General features: G+C 35.9%; 1 protein-coding gene across 2 annotated transcripts in view; it reads right to left on the reverse strand.

Annotated features, from left to right (window-relative positions):
• PKIA (cAMP-dependent protein kinase inhibitor alpha) overlaps positions 1-19,760 on the reverse strand; it is a 98,160-nt gene that overhangs the window by 29,324 nt on the left and 49,076 nt on the right. Inside the window, exon 1 of one of the 2 annotated variants that reach the window (XM_041768875.1) lies at positions 2,835-2,955. The exons of the other annotated variant lie outside the window; for it this stretch is intronic. The gene's annotated coding sequence lies outside the window, so the exon portion shown is untranslated. Of the gene's footprint in view, positions 1-2,834; positions 2,956-19,760 lie in introns of those variants that run through there. 2 annotated transcript variants of the gene reach the window in all.

Here is a 19,760-nt window from a genome sequence, read left to right on the forward strand (position 1 = left end):
CAGTGGAACAGAATAGAAAGCCCAGAAATAAATCCACACTTATTTGGTTAATTAACCTTTGACAAAGAAGGCAAGAATATGCAATGGAAAAAGATAGTCTCTTCAATAAATGGTGCTGGGAAACAGGACAGCTATATGTAAAAGAATGAAACTGGACCTCTTTCTTATGCCATATACAAAGCCGAACTCAGATTAAATTTGAGTTGTATTAGATCGGATTAGAGACCTAAATGTGAGACCTGAAACCATAAGAATTCTAGAAGAGAACACAGGCAGTAATTTCTCTGATAGCTGCAGCAACACTTTTCTAGATGTCTCCTAAGGCAAGGGAACAAAAGCAAAAATAAACTATTGGAACTACATCACAATAAAAAGCTTTTGCAACTCCGGAAAAAAAAAAAAAAAAAAAAAAAAAAAAAAAAAAAAAAGCTTTTGCATAGCAAAGGAAACCATCACCAGGGACGCCTGGGTGGCTGCCCGGTTAAGCACCTAGGCCTTTGGCTCAAGGCTTGATCCTGGAGTCCGGGGATCCAGTCCCACATCAGGCTCCCTGCATGGAGCCTGCTTCTCCCTCTGCCTATGTCTCTGCCTCTCTCTTTCTGTGTCTCTCATGAATAAATAAATCTTAATAAATCATAAATAAAAAAATCTTAAAAAAAAAAAAGGAAACCATTACCAAAACAAATAGGCCACCTACTGAATGGGAGAAGATATTTGCAAATGATATATCTGATAAGGGGTTAATATCCAAAATATATAAAGAACTTATATAACTCAATACAAAAAAAAAAACTCCCAAAAAAGGAAAAGAAAAAAAAAACAACAATCCAATCAAAAAATGGGCAGAGAACTAAATAGACATTTTCCAAAGGCATACAGATGGCTAATAGACACATGAAAAGATGTTCAACATCGTAATCAAGGAAATGTAAATCAAACCACAATGAGCTATCACCATACACCTGTCAGAATAGCTAAAATCAAAGACACTAAATAAAAAGTGTTGGTGAAGAGGTGGAGAAAAAGAAACCCTTCTGCACTGTTGGTGGGAATATAAATTGGTACAGCCACTGTGAAAAACAGTATGGAGATTTCCCAAAAAATGAAAAATAGAAATACCATATGATTCAATAATTCTACTGGTACTTACCTAAAGAAAACAGAAACACTAATTTGAAAAGCTATGTACCCTATGTTTCTTGCATCATTATTTACAATAATCAGTTATGGAAGCAACCTAAATATCCCATCAGTATCCCATGAATGAATAAGAAAGATGTGGCACACACGTATACACACATATGCACACAGGAATATTACACAATTATCAAAAAGGATGAGATCATGCCATTTGAGACAAAATGCATGGACCTAGAGGGTAGTATGTTAAGTGAAACAAATCAGACTAAGACAAATATCATGATTTTACTCAAATGTGGAATCTAAAAAAAACAAATGAATAAACTAGCAAACAAAAAGGAGAATCAGACCTATAAATACAGAGAACGAATGATGATGGCCAAAGCGAAAGGTGGTGAGGGGACTGACAAAATGGGTGAAAGGCAGTGAGAGATATAGACTTCCAGTTAGAGAATGATCAAGTCACAAGTATTAAAAGCCCAGCATAGAGAATATAGTCAATGATATTGTAATAGTGTTGTATGGTGACAGATGGGAGCTACACTTGTAGTGAGCATGGGGTAACATATACAGATGTTGAATCACTATGTTGTACACATGGAACTAATGTAATATTGTGTGTCAACTATACTTCAAAAAAAAATTTTAACTAGATAAATTCTTCAGCCTTATTAGTAGTGTGAGATCTATCTAGGCTTTCATTTCATGGGTATTTACCCATTTCATGGGTATTTGTGAGGCCCTAGGCCCTCACAAATATGGGGTCTGTGTTGGTCTTATAATTATCCCTAGAATCATGAGGACTGATCCATTCTTTCCACAAATTTTATTGCTTACATTTCATGTGTCAGGTACAGTGCTAGGTCCTGAGAATATAAGAGTCAATACACAAGGAAATACAAGGATAAACATATTTTCTAACATGTTAAGTTTTTTTCATTCATTCATCCATAAGTCATTCCCCACGGTCTTATATTGAGTAGCGAGTAGGATCAAGTGGTGGGCTAAATACTGAATATATAACTGTGAGTGAAATGGAGAGGCCCTTGATTTTTGGATGTCACTACTGTCTTTTGTCTTGCCATATAATGAGTCATCTTTATTATTCCTTTTACGTTTTTAACTCAAATTTTGCTAATGAAAAATAAAATCATTAGTTGTATTTTAACATGCATAGGTAAATGAGGTCCTTTTTCCTATGCCCCATTTTCCTCCTTTTTAACTCCCTATGTGCACTACTTTTTGGCAAGACCAAAAATAGATGTGCCCCAACAAGAACCAAGCTGATTTCTTCACAACATTGACTAGATCTGTTCCCCACTTAAAAGACTACTTGATTCATCATGGCCATTAATTTGAATAGGCAACTAGAAGATCATGAAGACAACCTAGTCAATGATTTGTCCTAGGAGAAAGTAACAAAGAGATTAATCTGCTGTTCCACATGCCTAACCTCTTAGGATTAAACTAGTCACCAAGATCACTACATGTACTAGGCAACAAGGAGCTAAAAATGGAAAAAAGCATCATACTGTTATTGCATTCATTTTCCTCCAAGGTACTCTCTGATAAACACTACCACTGCCAAGGGAATTGCAAACAGCTTCCTTGTAGGTTATACATCTATCTTTTTCCAAGTAATTATATCCAACCCTCAGAACAGGTGGTTGAATATGTGAGATAAATGTTCCTACCTGATTGGAAACCTTCTTGTCCTTAATTCATTGGCTATACTTGATTTTTTTGTTCTTGGATCACACCTTCTACCAGAAACTGCTCCTTTGGAGAAACCAGGCCTTCCAGAAACTCAAGAAACTGAAATGGAGATGGCAAGAGAAAGGAACATTATTGGTATTTATAAATCTCAATTTTAAAATTTTAAGTAAATGTCCAAACCTAGGGCTTCTAAACAATATAATAACTTAAGGGAAATCCACAGTTTATAAGTTTGAATACTCACAAGTGAACATTTTTTTTTAAGATTTTATTTATTTATTCATGAGAGGGAGAGAGAGAGAGAGAGAGAGGCAGAAGGAGGGGCAGAGACATAGGCAAGGGAGAAGCAGGCTCCCTGTAGGGACCCCGATGTGGAACTTGATCCTGGACCTCAGGATCACGCCCTGAGCTGAAAGCAGACGCTCAAATGCTGAACCACCCAGGTGTCCCTCACAAGTGAACATATTATGATAAGAGTACAGGTTGCATTTTGGGCCTTCAAGCCAAGGAAGAAAAGAAAAAAAAGCCATTATCCTTTGTTCATTATAACACAAAAAGCAAAAAAGGCAAGTTTTCTGTCTTTTTCTTCAAAATCTACTTCCCTTCTTCAGTCTTCATCTACATCTTTAGTAAATTATTAATTTGACTAAACTTATTCATAAAATAAACATAGAGACCTTTAATGTGTATTATCCATTGCACATGCGCACCATGAGCTTGTCTTTTTAAGCACTGTTGCACACAAAAGTGTCTTTGTCTCGGGGAAACACACACACACACACACACACACACGTGTGTCTCTTTGTGATGGGGTGGTGGGGAGAGAATAAATCTGTTGACTGCTAGTCAGTGATTTAGAAAAATAAATACAAAGGTAAAAGGAAAGGTTGCGAGTAAAGAAATAAAGTCCTGACGCTGTGCTTCAGAAATAATAATAGCAGTTTTCTGAGTAGCTGAGGAAGCAGTCTCCTCAAATTATAGTCACACCTGTTATAGACCATCTGCCATATATTCCAGCATCATTAATGGAAAACAAATGGCACTATAGTACCTTCTCTTTATCCATTGGCCATTTTCATACAAATTATTTTTCTCTTCAAAGTCGTGCCTTTTCCTATATGGTTTACATTAGGATCTGGGAAGAGTGACATAATGTGCCATGCCTTGGTACTTTTACAGTGATGTGTCTGCAGGAGTTGGATTATTAGGAAGCTATAAATTGTTGAAATCATCTTAGGTTAAGTTCCCTTAGAAGCAGAACCTAAGAGAATTTGAATGCAAACTGTTTATCTGGGAGGTAGTCCCAGGAAACTCAGAAGTGGAGTGGAAACTGAGAACAGAGGCATGGAAGGAGGCCAATAGTGGTGCATTACTGAACAGATTACTCTGGGGGAACTACTGTGGGAGTTCATGGGAATTCTGTGAATCTGTAGAGCATGACTCAGAGTTATCTCTATAATGGGTGAGAAACTCGAAGTACTTATCTTCTAACCCCCCTCTGTCATGGTTGAAAGCTACACCCAGATCCATTAACTCTTCAACACTTCTATGTGCACTGTGTACAGTATAGGCTGATATGTAACATGAATGAGTGAATTTTTAAAGCAAAGGAAAGAGAAAATCATGGTAGCATGAAAATGAATAGCTAAGGATTAGACCAGAAAAGAGTTCTATATACAATCAGTATAAAGAGTGCTCACCAGAGTATAAGGAAAGAAGACATTGGGGAGAGTGTTAGAAGCCAGATCGTGAAAGGTCCATGTGTGTATAGTAAATGCTATGGTCTGAATGTTTGTGTCCTCCCAAAATTCATGTTAAAACCCTAATTCCCCGATGTACTGGTATTCATAGGTGGGACCCTTGGGAGGTGGTTAGGTCATGAGGGTGGAGCCCTCTTGAATGGGATTTGTGATTTTGTAAAAGAGACCCCACAGGGCTCCCTAGCACCTTCTGCTACTTGAGGATACAACGACAAATCTGTGACCCAGCATGCTGGCACCCTAATTGAATTTTCAGCCTCAGAACTGTGGGAAAAATATATTTTTGTTCATGAGCTACCCAGTCAGCATTTTGTGATAGCAGTGCAAACAGACTAAGATGGTTCAGAATGTGAGATTTTTATCCTAAGGAAGATGGGAATCCATTGAAGGATTTTCTTAAAGATACTATTTTTAAGTAATCTCTACACTCAACATGGGGCTCAAACTCCCAACTCTGAGATCAAGATCTAGTTGCTTTACTGAGTCACAGCCCCAACTCCCCTGTCCCATTGAAGGATTTTAACTAGAAAGTTAAAATTAGAGAAAAATTTATTTGCATAACAAGATCAGGTATTTTTATAAGAAAAATTTGCTTGTTTGTTTCAGTTTTAGAAAATCACTCTGGAGACACTGTGGCTGGAATGCTGGGGAAGTGTGATGACAATTCTGGATATAGAAAGATTAATTAGTAGTCCAATAATATAATCAAACAAAAAAATAAACATAAAATTTGTGACTGACAGTTCTTTCAGTACTTGAAAAATGTTATGCCAATGTTCTGGCTCCAAGTTTCAGATTATAAACATGTTGCCATTGGAACTGGTGTTTCTCTGCAAGTAATATATGCTCTCTCCTTGTTTACTTTCAAGATTTTTTTTATCTTTATTACTTATAAGTTTAATTATGATATGTCTCAGCAAGGAAATCTTTGTGTTTATCCTGTTTGCGATTTCTCAGCTTCTTAAATCTGCAAGTTTATGTCTTTTAAAAATTTGGGCACTTTTTGAAAAAAGTCATTTATTCATGAGAGACAGAGAAAGCCAGAGACATAGGCAGAGGGAGAAACAAGCTCCCTGCGGGGAGCTCAATATGGGACTCGAACCTAGGACCCCTGGATCATGATCTGAGCCAAACGCAGATGCTCATCAGTTCTATAATTTTCACTTGTTTTTTAATTTCTAGTTCTCTGCTTACATTTTCTATTTTTCCCCTATTTATTTCAAGGAATACGTAATGGCTTATTGAAGTATTTACATGATGGCCTATAATTTTTGTTAGATAATTCCAATATCTGACTTATCTTGATGTTGATGCATGTTGTTGGTCTTTTTCATTCATTTTGTGATTTCCTTGTTCTTGAGATCATAAGTAATTTTCAATTATATGTGAATATTTTGAGTATTATAGGACTCTGAATCTTATTTAATCTTCTTCTTATTATTATTTTAAGCAGGAAGACCCCTCTATTGAGGTGTGACATGAGGCCTGGAGATGGAAATAGGTATATACAGCTTTCCATTGGGCCCTGTTGACAATATCCCAGCAAAAATGGACACTGACTCACATTGTTTCACTGTAGACAGGTGGCATAGAAATTCAGTTCTCCTTTTGCCCTGCTGATACTTGCCCTCAAAAGTGGGACCATTTATATCACCTTGTGAATGGGACTGGAGGTTCAGCAGGTTCCCTGACATGAGGAGAGGTGGAAGTAAAGTGTTAACTGTCCTTCTTCACACCATCACATTCCATTTCATTGATGCTGGTTGTGGGTAGAGACTTAGTGCTCCACTGACACCCAGGTGGGAAGATGAAAACTGCCAACTAGCCCCACCAACTAGCCTTTCTTCTATCTCAATTCTATCTTATTGCTTCAGGATAGATATAGACATTCAGCACCCTACTGGGTCTCACTGACACCAGGTGTCAGGGGAAAGTGGAGTGCCTACTAGTTCCAATTTGCAACATTCTGTTATATTGATTTCAAGTGGAAGTGGAGGCTAAGCTCCCAAATTGGACCCTAAGACTGTGTGAAGGCAGTTCAGTGTTAACTAGTCCTGTCTTAAGTCTCTTTGCTGATAGGTAGGTGTGGAGGCTCAGCCCACTGATGGACCACACTGAAATAACCCTAGTAGGAGAGTCAGAGTGCTGCTTGCTTTTTGGAGGGTAGGAGTGTGGAAGATCAGTTCTTCACTTGGTCCCGCTGAAACCAAGGGGCATAGGTGGTGGTTGCAATTTTTCCATTGCATTTTGGCTTGAGCACAATATGTATTGCCAAAATGGTTTTCTGTTGTTAGCAATCCTTTTCCTCATACTTTGGCTGGAGAGACAAGGTTTTTCTGGAAGCTTTTTCTGTCTCTTGTTCTATTGGTGGTTATGGATTGGAGGCTCCTGCAATGTACTCTTCAGAATATATGGGAAGCAGTAGTAAATAGAAGTCACCATGTCATTCCTCAAGTCCCAAGGTCCCTAGTAAGTCCATCTCTGGTTGCATCTTTCAATATCTTCCAATTCTTGTTTGTCATGTTATATTCAGAGTTTTAGTTTTAAGTGTGAGGACCTGGGAGAAATGTTCCATCTTGTTGGAAGCAGATGTCTGGCAGTCTATTGATGTTGGAAGTACTAATTTTCACACTTTGAGGAACGCCTTGGGTGGTTCAGTTGGTTAAGTGTCCAGCCTTGATTTTGGTTCAGATCATGACCTCAGGGTTATGGGACTGAGCCCAGCATTGGGTTACACACTCAACAGGGAGTCTGCTAGATATTCTCTCCCTCTCGCTCTGCCCTTCCTCCCCACTCTCTCTCTAAAAATAAATAAATCTTTTTTAAAAAGTATTGATTTTTACATTTTTAAAACTCAAGTGTTTTGTTGGATTGGAAATTTAAAAATAAGCAAGGAATGAGGCAAGAAGGATATACATGGTTATAGATCAGAGTTGGAAACTTCAGTATACATTCATGATTAGCTTAATATTGACACACATGGTTAGTATAAACACATATGTCTCTTTGCTTAGCCAGCTAAAAAGACTAGAAGTGAAGACACTCCAGCAGCAATGCACATACCACCCACTCAGACCTTTGTGTTTAGTACCATTCTACAATAAAAGGATCTAGGAAAAATGACTGATTCTAGGGCTGGGACAGTAAATATATAAGATAAGCCTGGACCATCTTTCAGAAAAAAGGAAATACTAAAAATACAGACTTACATGGATCAAGACATATCAGAGTAGCAGAAGAGCCAACTGAAAGAGTTCAGATTGGTCATAACTAGAACAACTTAAGCAACAAAGTGAATAAAGTAGTATTATTATAACCCAAAGTATAAAATAAAAATCCATGAGTTCTTATTGATAAAAATAAATAATTGAATGCATGATTAAATGGGGAAGAACAGTCAAATCTCCAATGCAGAATTCCAAATAGCTTATATAGATACTCTACCTTAAGCATAACTCTCCATTCCTTAGCTTTGGGCTAAGCATAATGACTCTCTTCCAAAGTATAAAGTATGAAATTGGAGAAAAGACTAACTTTACAAAAGAGAAACCTGAAAAGTCCTACCTCAGCCAGGCGATCAAGGTTACTTTCAGCAGTCATAAATCATGTTGATAGTATGTACCCTTGATGTGATCTGACAAAATGGCCCTTGTACTCTGCTGTCTTCCCCCGCCCCCAAACACAATCCTAATCTCATCATGAGAAAGGAGTCAAACACATTCCATTAATGGTATTGTACAAAGACCTGATTTATACTACTCAAAATTGTCAAGGTCATCAAAACCAGGAAAGTCTGAGAAACTAACAAAACCAAGAGGAGCCTAAGTAGATATGGCAACTAAATGTAATGTATTATCCTGGATAGAATCCTGGAACAGAAAAAGAACATTACATAAAAACTAAAGAAATATGACTGACGTATGGACTTTAGTAAATGATAATATATCAATATTTGTTAATTAATTATAACAAATGTAACATTCTAATATAAATCGTTAGTAATAGAGGAGAATGAGTGTATGAAACATGGATACATTCTATACTATCTTCTCAATTTTTCTATGAAATTAGAACTGTTCTAAAAAATAGTCTATGAACATAACTATTTTTTGTTTTATAATTTTGCCTGTATTTCTTAACGAATATGTAACTTTGCTTTACTTTCATTGATATTGATGTTAAAGGAAAAAACTTTAGAAAGGATATGTAATTCCAATTCAATAAGCAATGACTCTTGGTACCACTTTTTTGGAAGAAGTACTACATAAATCAAAGCAAACTGTCTTTAAATACTGAATTCTTTTCCATGCTTAATCTTTTACATGACTAATGTGTGCTACAGGCATGATTCCACTTCAGAGGGCAGAGATTATCATAAACATTGGTTGTAGGCAATGTCTAAAGTACAGTGAAATATTAATGGAAGATACTGAAAAAACTTTGGATAATGTATTTTATGTTTTCAAAATGATGTATTATTATTTCAGTCTATAAAGGCTTCATTGTTAATACATATCCTATCCTACCCACCTTTGCCCATAAAACATAAGAAAATGATACTATCATTTGATTGTATATTCATCAATTTAAATTGAAGTTTGTTGGCACTGTAATTGCCAGTGATACTGGCATGTGTGTTACTTTTGCAAATCCATTCCATGGCAAAATATGACCTACACAGGGGAAATCTTTGACACAGTAGGTATCTAAAAGTCATATGACTTATAGCTTTGTAGCTAGATTACCAAACATTTTACTTAGAGGCACGATAGACTGTAGAAAAGACCCATAAGAAATGTTCCATAAATTTAGAGTACATAATGTCATTTAATGTGATTGTAGCTTAGCATTCTATCTCTAATAGGACTAAGCCCACATTATTTTTATTGCTGCCAAATACAAAAATCATCAGGGGATTTTATCAACCTTTAAAAGTAGTTAAAGTTATTTAAAAAGTTCTCCTTTCCTTTTTTTTTTTTTTAAGATTTATTTATTTATTTTAGAGAGAGTTAGAGTAGCTTGGGTAGCTCAGTCAGTTATGGGTCTGGCTTTGGCTCAGGTCATGATCCCAGGGTCCTAGGATCCAGCCCCCAGTCGGGGTCTCCACTTAGCAGAGATCCTGCTTCTCCTTCTCCCTCTGCCTCTCCCCTCCCCCTGCACTGGTGCTCTCTTTCGCTCTCCCTCTCTCTCTCAAATAAATTATTTTTAAAAAGAGAGAGAGAGAATGAGCACAAGTAGGGGAGGGGCAGAGGGAAAGGAAGGGAGAGAATCCTCAAGCGAACTCCCTGCTGAGTGTAGATCCCAATTCAGGGCTCCATCTGAGAACCCCAAGATCATGACCTGAGCCAAAATCAAGAAATGGATGCTCAACCAACTGAGCCACCTAGGTGGCTTGGTTCCAGAGCCTCCCTTTGCTCTGCATTTTTCAAAGCAGAGAAGTTCTTCTTAGTCTGACCCTGGACACAAAAGTGAGTTGGCCATTTTTTTCCATGGATCCTTTTCTCATCTGTTCCACTGTCTCATTTGTTCTACCTTCTCAAGAAGTAACACTTAATCATTCATCCATGCACTCATATATTAATTATTTATTAAATGAATCTTTATTTAACATCTACATAAGGCAAAAAAAAAAGGAAAAATACTAATCTGTGTTGCATTGAAAAATAATCAACTCGGTTAAAATCTTTGCTGATAACAAGAGCTACTCAATTTACTGGAAATTACATTTCATTATGGAGACTTGGAGACTCAGGGAAAAGCAAGACCTAAATAATAAAATAGTAATAAAAATCAGCCATATATATTGACCCTGTAAAAAAGAATCTGAATCTGGAAAAGAAACTCTAAAATAATTAGGGATGAAAAAAAATGATTAGTGATGTTTTGAAGATTGGCGGTTATAATTGGAATCTCCATTTTACAGATGAAAATAGAAAGTCTCACAGATTACGTTACTCACCTAAAATGAAATGGACTGGAAACAGCAGAACTGGAATTATAACTTTAGACTTTATAATGCCAGAGCCTGTGCTCTGAAGTACAATATGTGTATATGCGTGTATGTTGGGGGGGTGGAGAGAAAGAGTTGAATAGGGAACTTCTGAGAAATGACATGAGTCCTGCCAAGTATCCATCAGCCAATAATTTAGGAACTTCCAACTATGCAAATAATTGTTAATCACAAGGCTGAACTAAGGATCTCTTACTTTTGAACTAAGAATTAAAAAGCTTCCAGAAGTTGAGTCCAAATTTTACCTTACATAAGATACTTATTACAGAGAGTCAAAGCATAAGTCAGCCTCTAAAGAGCTCTGAAAATACTGGAAATATTCATATCAGTGCAGTTTCATAATGTGGATAATAGAGGATTTAAGAAATTGGAAGATGTACCTGCAGACTCATTTGTTATCACTTCTGTGAATATAAGTGAATAAAAATGAGAAAAGTGGAAATGAATGGCTAGCAATTTTGAGTAGTCTTCTTAATATTCATCTAGGTAAGACTAAGCACAAAAATGTGGATCTTGAAATGATATTTTTAAAGCACTTATGAGTACATCTGGTCTTTTTATATCAAATAACTTGGAAATGTGAACTGTAAAATAAATCTAGTCTCTGATGATAGAATTGTTGGCTTTATTTAAAGGTATGAAATGTAACATGATGCAATAACCAAAAAGTCTAAAGAAAAGAGCAGAAAACTCCTTCACTACTCCTCTTAAAAAGCAAAATTATAATAAGTACCATGTTAAAAAATATGTTTGAAACAAACAGAAAATCCCCAGTGTTACAGAGCTTTTAAGATTTTTATTTTGGTTTAATTTATAATAAATATTCATATGTTTACATAGTTGTCACAAGGTAGACACAATTTTGAAATCAGCTTTCTTCTTTCTTTCTTCATTAAACATTCTAGTAATGTAATTACTATAACTGTAATTATAACTGTAGTTTGGTATGAAGGAGATACAAATAACTAAAACATTCTATTGTTGACTATTAAAGATGTTTTAATGTTTTGTTATTAGAAATGACATAACAATGAACACCTTTATTTATATAATAATTTCCTAAATATAAATTATTTATTAGAGTAAGTTTCCAGAATTAGAATTAATGTATAAAGCCTATAACATTTTTATCTTGCTAGACATTGCCAAATTACTTTTTAAAGATCAAATCAAAAAAAAAAAAAAAAAATAAAGATCAAATCAAATCATATTGCCAAGAACTTTGCCAACATATCATATAATTTTTTTATTTTGCTAAAGTAATAAACTGAAACCTCATATTCCATTTCTTTGACTTTTTTTGATAACTACTGAGGTCAAACATCACATATGTATTTAAAATACTAATTGTATTATTTCTTGACTGTCATCTCTAACTTTGTTGTCTCTTCATAATCTATAACCAGGTGGCTGGAGAAAAAAAACACATGGCAGGGCAAATTGGTATCCCAATAAATTAAAGATTACTAATTTCAAATGGGTTTTTCAAGACTGGAAATATGGCTCTGACTTACCAATAATTTTCTAATTTATTTATTTATGTATTCATTCATTCATTCATTCATTCATTCATTCATTCATTCATGAGAGACACAGAGAGAGGCAGAGACATAGGCAGAGGGAGAAGCAGGCTCCCCACAGGAAGCCCAATGCTGGACTTGATCCCAGGATCACACCCTGAGACACAGGCAGAAGTTCAACCACTGAGCCACCCAGGCATCCAAATGCATCCAAATTCTAATTCTTAAAGGACTTTTTTTTTTTTTTTAAACGAATCTCCACTCTATTCAATTTTTCAAATCTCTCACTCTATTCAATAATTTCTCTCTATTCTCTCTACTTCCCTTGTTCTCAGCAGATGAGTTGCCTCATATCTCATTAAGAAAGCAGAAGTCAGTAAATAACTTACTATCAAATCAATTAATTCATTAGCATTTGCACTGATTTTTATATTCCTTTTTATTTTAAGAGTTAAAGTTAAAAAGCAATTTATATCACACATGGTGGGTATTCATTTTCTCTCATATTCTCAAGTACTTCACAGAACTGCATTTTCTACAATCCAAATACTCCTTATGAATTGTTCCTATCAAAATTCAACCTATTCTAAACTAATCACTCCTACTTAAAATGTTAAAAACTACACATGCAGCATTGTCCTTTGATCCCTGCTTACCTTTTTTTTTTTTTAATTTTATTTATTTATAATAGTCACATAGAGAGAGAGAGAGAGGCAGAGACACAGGCAGAGGGAGAAGCAGGCTCCATGCACCGGGAGCCCGATGTGGGATTCGATCCCGGGTCTCCAGGATCGCGCCCTGGGCCAAAGGCAGGCGCCAAACCGCTGCGCCACCCAGGGATCCCTCTGCTTACCTTTTTTATCCAATTCATGGCTCGGCTTTTCAAACTTATCTTCATTTATTGTTTCCATTTTCACACACCCCATTTATTCTATAATTTATTTCCAACTGGCTTGTCTCACCCCAACCTCTTTGCCCACTGCCTTGAAATTTTACTTATGAAGGTCACCCGCTATCTCCATGTCAGCAGAGCCAATGGATAGTTTTTGTCCTCATATTTCTAGGTTCTTTCCTTCTTTAAAAAAAAAAGAAAACAAAAACAAATTTGTTTTTATGCATTTATGCTTTTACACCCTTATAATCTTCTGTATCAGTATATTTTAGTGGCTCCCCTTCTTTAATTTGATTTCTAAATATTCTATTAGTCTTATCATCTTCAGTGGAATATACAACTATATGAAGGGAAAAAAAAACCCAACAACTATATGAAGAATTATTCTCAACATTTAGTGCTCATAATAATACTGATGACAGGGCATTCCTGGGTGGCTCAGCGGTTTAGTGCCTGCCTTCGGTCCAGGGTGTGATCCTGGAGTCCCGGGATGGAGTCCCGCGTTGGGCTCCCTACATGGAGCCTGCTTCTCCCTCTGCCTGTGTCTCTGCCTCTCTCTCTCTCTCTGAGTCTCTCATGAATAAATAAATAAAATCTTAAAAAAAAAATACTGATGACAGCAATAGTAATACTTCCATGTGCTGGTATATATATATATATATATATATATATATATATACACACACACACACACATATATATATAACCTATATATATATATATATATATGAGTTTATATGTTTATATATAACCTATGAGTTTATATATAACCTATGAGTTATATATATATATATATAATATATATATATGATTTTATCCTTCTCATAAACCTATGAGATAAGCCTTATTATTATTCTTATCTTATAAATAAGGAAATAGGCCTGAGAAATAAAGTATAATTTACCCAGTGTCACACCATCAGTAACCAGTAATGTCCTGAGCTGAGTTAATACTGGGTAAGTTCAAGAGTTTAGAGTAGACAAGTTAAATAATGTCTCATAGATTGGCCTTAAAGTGAGCAAAATTTAGTTAATAACTTGTAAGGAACCAGAAAGCAATGGAACTTTTTTACTGAATACAAACTTTTAAGTCATACGTCAGTAATTAAGTATGATTGATTCTTATTGAATGGAATTATTTATTTCTCTGTTCTTTTGAAAGAAATATTCTTGTTCTAGTGTTTTACATTTTTTAAATTCATTCACATACTTAGCATTCATTAAACACACATTTCCTCAGCACTTTCCATACCCCAGTCTCTGTTGAAAGCCTTGAAGGATTCAGTGGTTAAGGAGAAAGCATGAAGTCTTTGCTCTTTAGCAAATGCCCTAGAGGTAGGGGGAAACAGAGTAAACATGTGAACAAATTTCGTAGTGACAGAAGTTTAACTGGATGATGGGATAGAGAGGCACCGAGGAAGCAGGTCTCTGACCAAAACAATAGTGGCAACATTTGAATTGAGCCATTAATGAGCAAAGGGAAGTAAAAGGATCAGCGAGTACAAAGCTGTGAGGCAAATGTGCCTGGAACCAGGTGAAGGTTGGGGAAAGATATAAGAAGTGGCCAAAGCATATGGTGCCCATAAGCCTCCCTCAATATTTTATGTTTTAGTCTCTTCACAGTAGATAGTCTTTAGAGGTGAGAAACAAGCCAATGATATCATCTAATTTGTGTTTTTTAAAATATTACCTTGACTGTTGTGGCTCCTACAAAAGACAAAATAGCTGTGCCTCTTTAAAGTGTGGATAATAAATTTTAAAAAGCCCCAATGAGCTCATAAATGGTTAATTATCATCATTAGTTTCAACTAGATAGCATTAATATAAGCCTGGTTACCCTGTAGTCCTGGAGGCATGTTAGATTAGGGAAACCCAATTATTTTCAAATAGTGTGATTTGAACCTCAAGACTGTTGAGGTTCAGGAATATTATTTTATTGATGGGAGCTGGGTAAGAGCTTTAGAGTAAGAAAAGAACACATGTAATAGTTTGCTTTTTCTGTCTATTCTCCCTTTCTGTGGGAGAAGTGATGGGAAACGGGTTACTACTCTGCATTGATGCATCACTTAAATTTCAGAACTAGTTCAATCTCTTAAGTATTTGCTAAGAAACTAATCTATGTTAGGCCCTTAGCTGAGACTGGGGATACAAAGTGAATAGTGATAAGAGCAACTATTACTAATAAGAGCTAGGTACTGTGCTAATGCATAACGTGTACCATCTTATATTAATTTCTGCATTAACTCTATACAATAGATGCATTTTCCCATTTTCCAGATGAGAGATCTGATGCTTTCAAGGGGCTCCAAGGTTACACAGCTAGTCAGGGGTGTAGGCAGTATTTGGACTCAGAAGATCACCAACTCTCTTAGCCATTATGTTGTATTATCTGCAAGGACCCTACCAGAGAAGTCCAAAATTGTACATATATGGGTACAACCGACCCTAAGACTACCTGGCACAAAATAGCTGCTTGACAAGGCTTGCATTTATGTAAGATGCACTTGGAGAGAAGACTGTGAGAGAGAATCATGAAAACATGCACAAGTGAGAAAGAATAGGGTAGACTAAAAGTATGATGTTGAGGACCAAGAGGCAGAGTTTCTTCTTGTTTCCCCTCAGAATTATTAAACTATGTCTACTTCACAATATTAGAAAGAAGTCACAATGTAATGAACAGTTTGTGGACACATCTAACCTTCAATTCTGGTAGATGTAGAGTATATAATAGTGGCCCCTAAGTATATTTTTAAAAACTTTCATTTCTCTCTCTTTTTTTAAGATTTATTTTATTTATTTTAGAGAGAGAATGTGAGCAACAGCTGGGGAAGGGGCAGAGGGAGAGAGACTCCTCAAGCAGACTTCTTGATGAGCAGGGGGCCTGAGATGGGGCTTGATCTCAAGACCCAGGCTTGAGGCCAACGCGGAACTTAGAAATTGAGAGTTGGCTGCTTAACTGGCTGAGCCACCCAGGCACTCCATAAAAAAACTCATTTTTTTCTTTAGCCTTGAAAAAAAATAGTTTTCTGATATGTATAATTTAGGAAATTCTTCAGAGAAAATATTTAGAGCATACTATCTCAGAGGAAAGTGATTTTGCAAAAAAATCTACCAACAGAACTCCAAACCCACCAATCATTTAGTATTCTATCATCCCTTGTGTTGTTGCTTTATGCATTTTTCTGAAAGAAGGCTCATAATAGTTCATTAATTATCAAAGATAAAGATCCACATTGTTGGCAGAAAAGAGCTTCGCTCTGGATTAGACCAGTTTAGGTTTTCCTACTTACTAGAATTAGGTAACATTCTTAATCTTTGTGAGCCTGTTTCCTATCTGTAAAGAGGGATAACACTATTAGAGAGGGATGTGTAAATTAAATGATGTACAGAACCTTCCAGATTATAAGAATGTGCCTAGGGCAACCCAGGTGGCTCAGCGGTTTAGCGCCGCCTTCAGTCCAGGGTGTGATCCTGGAGACTGGGATCGAGTCCCACGTCAGGCTCCCTGCATGGAGCCTGCTTCTCCCTCTGCCTGTGTCTCTGCCTCTCTCTCTGTGTCTCTCATGAATAAATAAATAAAATCTTAAAAAAAAAACATGCCTAATAAATGTTAAGTGATGTGCAAATAAATATTCTGCTTCCTTGAAATGAATAAAACCTGTTTTCATGCTCTTTACACTATTTTTTAGCTAATGGTCTAAATATCAAGGTAATATTTATTAGAAATTACTTTTGTTCTGTCACTGTCCATCTCCGTTTCCAACATATTCTTGATGAATCAAGTATCCATATCAGTAATATTTATCACATAAGTTCATATGTTTAAGATATTTCAATGTGAAGAAAGTTACTACTCAAAGGGATGGCTAAGCTGACTTTGCCAAGATTTCAATGAGATATAAATACATTTTATTCAAACCTAATTTTCAAAGAAGAGGAGAATATAGTTTCAAGATGTGAAAAGGAAAACCATTTTTCTTTTTCTTTTTCTTTTTTACAAATGTTATTTTGTTTTAGTAGAGAAAAAAGACAGTTTATAGTTAATTCATAATAATTTATAATACAGTTATATATAATACAGTAAATTTATAGCTGGTAGTCTAACATTTTATGGTTGGCTTAAAAGAAAGTGTCATAGGGATCCCTGGGTGGCTCTGTCAGTTAAGCATTTGCCTTTGGCTCAGATCATGATCCTAGAATCGAGCCCCGCATTGGGCTTCCTGCTCAGTGAGGAGTCTGCTTCTTCCTCTCCCTCTTCCCCTCTCCTCTGCTTCTGCGCTCTCTTAAATAAATAAATAAATAAATAAATAAATAAATAAATAAATAAATAATCTTTTTTTTAAAAGGAAGTGTCATAAATTTATAATAATAAATAATTTTTCTTTGATCAGTAATGCAGATTTACAAATATTCTTTTCTGTGAGTACCAAAAGGAACCACTGTTTTTCCTTCAAGTCCCAGACTCTATTAGTTGTAAATGCTAGTAACTCTCAAATGCAAATAGAATCACTATTCCACATGTGGCAATCAGGAAATGATCTGTGTACCAGCTACCTTAACAAAAGGCTTGCAAACACACTAAATGAGTAGTGAAAGTCAAAATGATGCCAAATGTGTGTGAAACCAGAGCATACAGAATTATAAGTTATTTGGGGGGATTAATTATAATATTCCTTCTGAAAGGTTTGTGTGTTACTATTTAAATGGAGAACACAGAGCACCTGGGTGGCTCAGTCAGTTAAGCATCCTGCTCTTGATTTTGGCTCTGATTGTGGGACTGAGCCCTACATTGAGCTTAGCGCTGGACATGGAGCCTGCCTAAGATTCTCTCTCTCTTCCTCTAACTCTCCCATCATCCACTCTAAAAAGTAAATAAATAAATGGAGAACACAGTCCGATGATCTAGGTTATCAAGCTGATATATAATACTGCCAAAAATCTTCATGTGATAATATATATTGTAGTAATCAATAAAATTTTATAGGAAGAACTAATCAAATTATAATTTCATTTTATACTTTGGCATGAATATATCAAGTTGGGTCTTCTTGACTAGACGAATAATAACTATAGATAAAAGGAAATTGTGTTTGTTGTTGCTCTCTTTTGCCAGAGTGCAAAACATTTTATTTATTTATTTACTTTAAATTCAATTAGTTAGCATATAATGTATATTAGTTGCAGAGGTAGAGCTCAGTGATTCATCAGTTGTATATAACTCCCAGTGCTCATTACATCATGCGCTCTCCTTGTCTATCATTCTGTTATCCTATCCCCTTACCTCCACCTCATCCAGCAACTCTTAGTTTGTTTACTATGATTAAAAGTCTCTTATCATTTATCTTGTTTTATTTTTCCCTCTTCCCCTACAATCTTACTTTGTTTCTTAAATTCCACATGTGAGTGAAATCATTTGTCTTTCTCTGATTGACTTATTTTGCTTAGCATAATACCCTCTAGTTCTATCCACATCATTGCAAGTGGCAAGATTCATTTTTTGATGGCTGACTAGTATTCCATTTCAGTGTGTGTGTGTACACCACATCCTCTTTATCCATTCATCTGTGGACAGATATCTGGGCTCTTTCCATAGTTTGGCTGCTAGAAACACTGGAGTGCAGGCGCCCCTTCAGATCACTACATTTGTATCTTTGGGGTTAATACCTAGTAGTACAATTGCTGGGTTATAAGGTAGCTCTATTTTCATGGTGGATAAAGGAGATTTAAAAGGAGGTTGGGAGGGTGGGGTTGTATTTATCAACTTGGGAAAATGGCTCCATGGACTCTACATCTGTGATATAAATATTTATTCTAAATCTAAAAGAGAATCTGGATCAGTTACTTCAACACATCCATAAAACAATCATTTTCAAACAGGAAAGAGATGAAGAGATACCAGTATATATATTTTTTCAAACTGCAAGAAGAAACCTACTTTCAGTTTTCATCAGAACCCCAGTTTTCCTGTTACTAGGGCCCACACTTACATTAGTGCATTCCCTTCCTATGAATAGCATCGCAATCTTCTCACTGGTGCTCATCCCTTCTCTTAATATCTTGTTCAAAATTCAACCATCAGCCTAAGAAATTTGTTCCCAGTTTCACTGCTGTTACCTGATCATGTTATTTCAATCACTTTAGAACATTTATACTACCTACTTCCACACGTAGGTAATATATATGTGAGATTTAAATAAAAGAATGCCCATAAAGTACTTAATGCTCAGCTTTGAGCACAAAATGAATATTCAGTAACTGTTGGCTAGCATTATTATTATATCATTTACATTAAAAAATAATCTGTACTGGTTGCTCTTTGATTCCCAAAAGGGAATAAAGGAAATAAATGGACATGTACTATTATCTACAATGAGAGGCAGTGCAGGGCATAGAATTAGTGGTTCTCAAGTTGAAATTGACCTGGATTTCAATTCCATCCCTGTCACTTATTTGGACTTCTCTATGCTTCAGTTATATGGAGTTAATAGATATTTCAGGGATATTGTAAGTATTAAAAATAATTCTAGGGAACAGTTCTTAGAGCCTGTGACACTTGATCTCAGGGTTCTGGGTTTGAGCCCCAAATTGGATGTAGAGATTACTTAAAAATAAAATCTGGCAGCCCAGGTGGCTCAGTGGTTTAGTGTCGCCTTCAGCCTAGGGTGTGATCCTGGGGGCCCAGGATCGAGTCCCACCTCAGGATCCCTGCATGGAGCCTGCTTC

This window comes from Vulpes lagopus, chromosome 9, assembly GCF_018345385.1.
Source record: "Vulpes lagopus strain Blue_001 chromosome 9, ASM1834538v1, whole genome shotgun sequence".
NCBI lineage: Eukaryota > Metazoa > Chordata > Mammalia > Carnivora > Canidae > Vulpes > Vulpes lagopus.